We start from the raw sequence: 8,686 nt of genomic DNA, 5'->3' as shown, positions 1-8,686 counted from the left end.
ATAAACAAAGCCTTAACAACCAATTAGCGACATCTCAGAATTACTATATATGATCCTTGGGGCGACTTCTCCAGGCGAAGTGGGACGAATTCTCCGACCACCATGGGGCGACTTATCCTGACACCTGGGATGAGTTCTCCCAGGGCCAGTTCTCCATGGGGCGCGTTCTCCGCTAGGGACCAGGAATCAGGCTAGCCACTCTATGCAGTTTTGTAGGATCAGAACCTTGCTTGGCCCTTTGGTGCGATTTATTGATTCTGAATCGGCCAGACAGATCGTAAAATTACCTCGGAGGTAGTTGTGCGAATACACATAAATTGGATGTGTTTAGTGATTCGCCAAATGAGGAGTGAACACATTTTGTACAATAAGAAAGGCCGAGGTTTCTCCGATTGTGACTGTGTCTCCTTGAGCCGCCAATATTTTTGCGAAATATAGTTCTTAAAGATGACAAATTATACCTGAGGTCTCCTTTCTGGCTTAATGGAAAAGGCATGAATTGATCCGATCGCACTTTATATGGTGCATGTCGGGTACAGTAATATTTGATATGATACGATATCTTTTTGTGTGAAATGGAACATGAGAGTCCAATAAAGAAGTACTCTTCAATGAAAGAAATTAAAACGCGCCACCAACACCCGGATGCCCACCTGCCCCCAATAAAAACATATATCCTATAAAGTGGCCTCTAACGAGGTCTCTAAATAATATCGACGGCAATTTTGAGTTATTACATAGTACCATATATAACTGTAGCAATTTACCGAGCAAAGGATATGTCTCATGTTAGATGTGTAATATACCAATACGAGTGATCACTCCAACACCAAATGCTAATAATAGTTTACTTAGACGCGTATCCAATCTTTGATCGATAATGCAACTAATTTTAACGCCATGGGAAATAACTGCAGCAAACTCTGCAAGTATTGTGCAGCAGTATATGCAAATCAAAAAGCACTTTTTCTTCTTCTGCTTTCAAGACACTCTTTTAAAATGAACCTCGCTGGCGTCTCGAGTTGGGGAGGTCCGGTTGGCGTGGTTAGGCTCGATACAAAAAGACTTTCCAAACCCCAATTCTTCTGTAGACCCGAACCGCTAAGGCGGGGACGGTTTAAATAGTCACATGCCAGTTCCTTGACCTTCCCTTTTTTTCATACAGGGGATGATTTCTTAAGACAAAATATTTCAAGATTTGTGGGCGTACGGGTTGTTTCTATAGTACAAGTCACGTAGCTCATGTATGCGGTCTAAGTCACTTTCTGCAACTACATGCAGGGCCGGCGCCAGACTATCTGGCGCCCTAGGCAAGGTTCGATACTGGCACCCACCCCACCCCCAAGGAAAATATTAATTTTAAAATTTATAAACAACATTTTGCTTGTTCCGGTCATCCTGGTGTTTCGGTCAGACTGAATCTACCCGATTATTTGTCCAGGTATGAAATAAACCAGGATGAAAAACGACCTTCAATAAAACAGAAATTTATTTATTTATTTTTCAAAACTGTTGTTGATTTGGAGAAATGCGCCCCGTGAAATCAGCGCCTTAGGCGGCTGCTTAGTGTGCTTATATGGTAGCGCCGGCCCTGACTACATGTGTCATTTTTGGAGAATTTGATCATACATCCTATTTAAGAGGCATTTATTCACTTTATTTCGCGTATTTTCCATCTAAGTTCCATTAAAGATAATTGAATTAATTCCTCTAAAAATGCTTAATGGCAAATTCATTTATAACGTACATAGACGTTTAAGTCAGTCAAGCAAGCGGGGTGATCTCGTTTAAACCGGTTTCGTCGCGCGCTATGTCGTAAGTGGGAACGCGACCGCGTCTGAGGAAAAGTTGTACGACAAAGATAAACGGAAACAAATTGTGGGGAAACAACAGCAGGAAAAAATTGTTACACAAGTCTAATATATTGGAGGCATTTGTGTTAACTTCGTTTATATCTTATGTCTAATATATCTTTTATTTCAATTCGTACGTAATATTATGTTTCTCACAGAAGTATGTGTTTTTAACACCATAAAAGACTAGAAAGACAGCTGTCAATTCAGATGTATTTAAGTTAAATTTTACATTTATGATAAATTATCATTTTGAAGAAATATCATATGTACATGCTAATAAGAAAACGTTTGTATGTTACTCCTCTAATACATAGCTGAACATCCACACAAAAGATGACTGAAGATGCACGCGACTTCTTGTTCACGCGATCGTACACTTGATTCCGTCTGCACTAGTAATAGTTAATCCAATATCGACTTTGTTTATCCATTGTATTGCCAAACTGTCATTGCAAAAGTCCATAACGATCGAAAATTTTTGTCTGGATCTTTTGTAATGACAATTATTGTATAGATCACTCACAAATCACAAGTTAATAAACATTGTTATAACTATATTACGATTAAATTTTAAAAATAAAATTATTTTTTAAACTTATATCAGTAAATGTGCTTACATGACCCGTGTGACTTGTACTATAATTGACATCTGATGATTGATGACAATTACATTATAGTTATAGCGTACGTGGTAGAAGGTTAGAAATTAAAGGAGTTGGGAAATCGTATCCTATGTATCAACAATTTGTCGATCAAATGAAATATAAAGATTAGTTACGTATATACACTTCGAGTGAGATACACTGATTATTGTATCGAAAAGGACGATTTCACTGGATCAAATAGATGAAAACAATGATATCTGTGAAAGTAAACAAAGTTATTTTTTTAAAAAAAAAAAAGCTTTTTAAGTATGAATGCAAACGATTTTCAAAAAAAATGTTTTTTTTTTTTTTTTTTACACAGTTCGCTTACTTAAACATAGAAACTAACGGTTTCATTGAATTGCAACCAGAAATTTCTGTTATCCAGTTATAACGGAATAGTTGTAGCCACGTTGTACTCAAGACAGGCCTAACCGGTAAGTATGTATGCATGTAGGGACATATGGGTTGAGAGGCCTGAACTTTCGTCTTCAACCTCCTGTCCACTTTCTTCATTCCAACCAAACACGAGCGTGAAAGACTAGCTAGATCAGGAGCATCCGAACCTTTATTCGGAGGGTGGGGTGGGGTTTATGTATAACAGCCTATAGTGTGTTAGAATTAACGTATACAATTTCAACAGTTTTGACTAGTCTGTCAGTGTATGCTCTTTTGGTTCTAATTATTTATACTCCTCTTTCTGGACTCAGAACACAATTAATTTTATATATTCTGAACATTTATTTATCAGTACTGAACTTTCCACTGTGTGACAATCAATACAAATCATATGTTAATCTAAAATACCCTCAAAGACAACTTCACGGTGTTCAAAGCTCTTGTCATAGGTTCACCAGCATTTCTTTCAGAGGCTGGACTGTAAATAAAGCAACCTGCATTGGAACACGTATTTCACTTCCAGATCATCATCAAGACCTTATTACACACAATGTACTGTCGCCGAACCACAAACAGCCACACTATAGGCTCGTATTCTAAACAATAAACAATTACCTTTAAATTTATACCAAGATTGCCTAAATCTAACTCTTGCATCACCACCAAACGGAGACAGGAAACAAAATTGCTCTAAAAATCGACGGGGACTACATTGGTGGGTACTGAACAGGAACTAATAATTGTGATCTGATTCCTTCTGAGGCGATTCATAACAGCAGGCAGGATCCGCGTAGCGTGAACCAGCTAACATTATGAGATAAACCTCAGAACGGCATACGGCCTCAATATTATCTAAATTTGATTACGCTGTAGCATATCAAAGATTCCCTTAAGCCCTTAAGACAAAAAATGCGGGGGTGGGGGTGGCATGGGGGAACATTGCTATTTTTACGCAAAGAAAGTAATATTCCTTATATAATATTATCTTTACTAGCGTTCCTTTCATTTATAAGATAGATTTTAGTTATTAACACAAGGCGATTTTTAAAATATGAGTTCAACTACTGAGGACTAGTGTAAGTCATTGGAACGAAGGAAGCTATGCAAAGAAAGGCAATCGTCGAGACAAGGTAAGCGATACAAACAGGTTGCACGATAAATAATCATAATAATTCTCCAAGTACACGTTGGTACTGAAAAGAACCATAATTTTTGCCGTTTAAAAAACTATTCATGGCCGGACCATCACCTCCATTAACCGAAAGAGCGAAAATACCTTCATTCTTCTGCACAAAAGTCCTCTAAATATCACCTTCTCGTGTGGCACGAAAACAACACAAGGCAACAAGAACATCTCACGAACGGACGCTCAAAATGCATTTCTTGTATTGTGCTTGAATTTTTGGCTCTTTATTATGGCACCTCGTCCCATCCTTCATTGCAACCAAGAAAACCGGCAAAGGCCTGGACATTTTCGCTTTAAACGCTAATTTTGCAGTGAAGTACATTTATACTACACAGTCACATGTGTCTTTGCCATGGAGACTGCTCAAATTCGAACTACGAACGCATCTTTCAGGGTGCAGTTTTCAAGTTGGGAAAAGTCAACATTTAATTTCATGGGCAAAACTGTCAAATTTACACTGATTATAGGTTAATTAGATAATTTTAAAATAAGGTATTATTTCCAAAAATTTGCAGCACAAAGAACCGTTTTCGGCTTGAAATATATCTTGATTTTTAATTTGCTGATACAATGTCACAGTTGTTAATTGCTAAAACGTATTAAGATGCTGCAATGAAAAATAACTATATTTAGAAGGAACATTTATTTGTCTTTAATTTGACACCAGAACATTTTTGTTTAGTGCAATCTTTCGCAGTTGTGTTGGTTTTTGTTTCTTGCTTTTGACAAGTTGTGTATTTGATTTTTATTCTGTTGTTGCAGTTTGCTTTGGGGTATTTTGTTTTGCTTTGTGTTTATTTCTATTGTTTTTGAGGGTTTTTATATTTGTTTTTGTTTTTCTTATACGCTGCAGAGTCATTTCCGAGAAGGGGTAAGGGAAATTGATCCAAGCTATTAAGTTGATTTAGCTAACTACCCAAATTGCACCAATTATCGATGGACTGTATATTTGGCTGTAAGGGTATCATAAGCTAAGTCTTGTTTCAGCAATTAACGGTATTTTAGGGATGTAATGTATAATCTCTCTTTATATGTTTGATATTATGTCGCGATTTGAAAAATTAAGCAAAATAATTATACATTGAAGATTAAAAACATTATTTGCTTTTCATTGATACTAAAATGTCATGCCTTTTTGCTTCAAGTCTTTTGTTGGGCTTATTGTATTCCTCACCTACATGGTACAGAGCGATATGTTGAATGGGTAGTGGGAATGAAACATTTTCAAATCTTGGGTTGTATTTCGAAACTCTGATTGTATCATCTATTTTAAGTTTGGGTGACCCAGTGATCTAAACTGTTATCATTTGCGAGGTTACCGAATGAATGTTATTTCATTTGGTACCAAGTATCCGCAGTCTGTCAATGAAACCTTCGTTTTTTTGCCGATAATAGCAACATCATTCCTTCTAAGGCGTGTGACTATAGTATGTGTTTCTTAGAATGTAACTATATTATCTCTTTCTTTCCAATCAAGTGACTATTTTACCTCTTTCTTTCCAATTATGTGATTATTTATTGGCTTTATTTAGCATGTGACTGCGTGGGTTCTCGGGTTCAGCCAATGTGGGTATTTGAGAATGCTTGCCAGTAGCTTTTCGTGGGTCGGTGGTTCTTTCCGAACTTTTTACATGTTCTTCCTCCACCATTTATACTGGCCGCCATGTATGGCCTATCTTGTGCTGAAAAACGACGTTAAACACTACAACAACTCTCTCTCTCTCTCTCTCTCGCTCTCTCTGTTTTATCATTCTACCTGTACATTCTACCTGCTGTATATGTTGATGTCTCTGTATATACATGCATAAGTGCATGTGTGTGTGTGTTCGTACATACATACATACATACACAGAGGGCCTAAGAGGTTAGAACGACCGCCTTGGACGCGGGAGGTAGCGGGTTCGAGACCCGGCCAAGTCATACCAAAGACATAAAAATAGCACTAACTACCTCGCTTGGTGCTCAGCATTATGATGTTAGTTAGTGCTAGGCCTGGTCTACCTGGTGTCAGGATAATGTGACTGGGTGGAACATGATGCTACATGTATACGACATGATTCTCCTGTACATGGCATCACTATAAACTGCCACACTGTAGACATCATAGCGATGTGACTGAAACAATTTAAAGCTACGTTAAAAATCCAAAAGCACACACACACACAGAGAGCTTCGGAATCCAAAAGCACACACACACACACACACACACACAGAGCTTCGGTTGAAGCAACAAAGGAAGAAATGATTTAAAAGGTATGGATTAGTTTATTCAGTTATTAAACAAATTATATATATACAGTGAGATAGATGTTTTAAGTGGTAATATTCGGGAACTAAATGTCTAGAAGAATACAATACATTGCAATCTTAAGTTAAACAGTTTAAGAAAGACTTCAATAATGAAATAAAAAGGAATGATCAAAAATTTTAAAAACATAATAGCTAGTACGTTTTCAGAGGTTCAGAAAATGAACAATTTAGCAAAGATAAATAAAAAGAAAGACGATGCAAGAAATAAAAATTAATGTTAATGATAGAAATATTAGATCATGAAATCTACTTTAGATTTACCTAGGTAATATGAAAATGATGAAAGATGGAAAAATACTTTGTCCCCCGAACAAATTACACTATGGGGAGGTTGAACGAACACTTGAGTATACCTTGTTCTAGAAATGGTCAGTAACATTGATGTGATTCCAGTTAGTCTTGACTTGGAACAAACATATGCAACAACTAAATATGCAATCTTATGATAGGTATTTAAAATGTCAATACATATCAATCACACCTGTGATATGTGTTAATCAGTATGTTGCTTAAATATTTTTAAAATGGTCAACAATTTGGGTTGAGTACTTGTGAAACAATTTACCTTATCATATTAAAATTATGATCTTTTACAGTTAAATATTTTTGGGGTAAAACAGGGTAGAATGAATTAAAACTTGAAGAATCTACGATCACGGTAATACCCAAATATTGGTACTGAATCTGTACAGTTTGTGGTACATGGGAGAAAGTCTAAAACACCAGATGACTTCCAGATAGAGACAAGTTATCGTCTGCTCTATCCATGTGCTCTTCGTCATAACTTCAGATTCAACATTACACTTGCAAAAGTATCTGAAATAACAATGAGGAAACCCAGAATACGAAATTGAAAATATTCGTTGGCAGTATGATGTCTGTGAATCACTTATATAATCGGTTAATTTTATATATGACTTCATCCCGATAAAGAGAATCACTGACCATATAGTAAATACAAAATTAACAAACATCACATTTATTTCTCGTAGGTGTGGTTTGATACTATTCAGCAAGAATGACGAAAGAGATCCTGAGAAGTTTTACAAGACAGCCATGGAAAGGAAAATGTCTGCTACTATACAAGATCTGTCAAAAATGTGGTTTATGTCCAGTGTTATCAGATTTGTAACACCAAGACACAATATATTATGTATTTGTTCGATGTAATATAACATATACAGAAATTAGAAAGTAAGTGCTGATAATTTTTACACGGATAATTGTTGACTATTAAACGATTAGAGAACTACACACGATAACACATTGCAAAGTATTTTTCTTAACTTAGCCAATTAATAACAAAATATTCACTTTCAAATAATAAAAGAATGTGGATGCCCTTTAAATGTGATTGTTTCGTGTATGATGGACAAGTAAGTATTTAGGACAATCAGTTCCAGTTGATTATGTTTGAACGTGTATAAATATATTTGAAAGAACCTCATCTCGTGATAATTGTCGATAGGCTAATTTTAGGAAACATGTTTTAGAGATTGAATAACAAAACATTAATATAATTTGTCCAACAGTACGCCATTCCAAGACGTTGATTGGTATTTTATATCATGTATAAAAAGCATGACTCAAACGCCTAATAAACAGAGTTATTAATACCTCGAATGACCAAACTATTGTACGTGAAAATACCCCTTTAAAATTTCTTATTTTCAGAAATTAGGAAGGGTCCATTTTACAAAACTAATCCATGTTACCATAAAGTCGCGATAATATTTTATTTTACGGCGTCTGATCATAGTAACTGGCATATTATTCTGTTTATCAAATATCTTCCCGACACCGACTCCACATAATCAACAAATGATCGCTAAAATATAGCAAAGCCATCAAGCAAAATACGCAAATACCCAATGTTTGTTACAATACTTTGTTTCTATTGGATGATTGCATGAATGTGATAGCATTTATAAAGAAAGCAATTAATCTTCATTGCTTAACATTTTTAAACATCATGATGGGTAATACTACAAACGTACACATCTACAGAACAACAAGCAATGGAAATTAATGGTCACTGAAAATAATCTCGTTACAAATAATGGGTAAATCGTTGATATTTTGAAACTGAGAAACAGAAACAAATTTATAATTAAATTTCAGTTTCCTTTTCATTCAAAATACTAATTTAACTGTAATGCAATGTACCTATATTATGCACTAAATTAGGCTTACCATCACACATAATGCTGTTTGTCCTTTTGGTATTATAGTTGTCGTGACTGCATGGCGTAATGACTTGTTTCTCATGATAATTTTCTTTATGTTCATAA

Source organism: Sinohyriopsis cumingii, chromosome 7, assembly GCF_028554795.1.
Source record: "Sinohyriopsis cumingii isolate HCF-2022 chromosome 7, ASM2855479v2, whole genome shotgun sequence".
NCBI classification, from domain to species: domain Eukaryota; kingdom Metazoa; phylum Mollusca; class Bivalvia; order Unionida; family Unionidae; genus Sinohyriopsis; species Sinohyriopsis cumingii.
The sequence above is the reverse complement of the archived record's forward strand: the minus strand, read 5'-3'. Positions refer to the sequence as shown.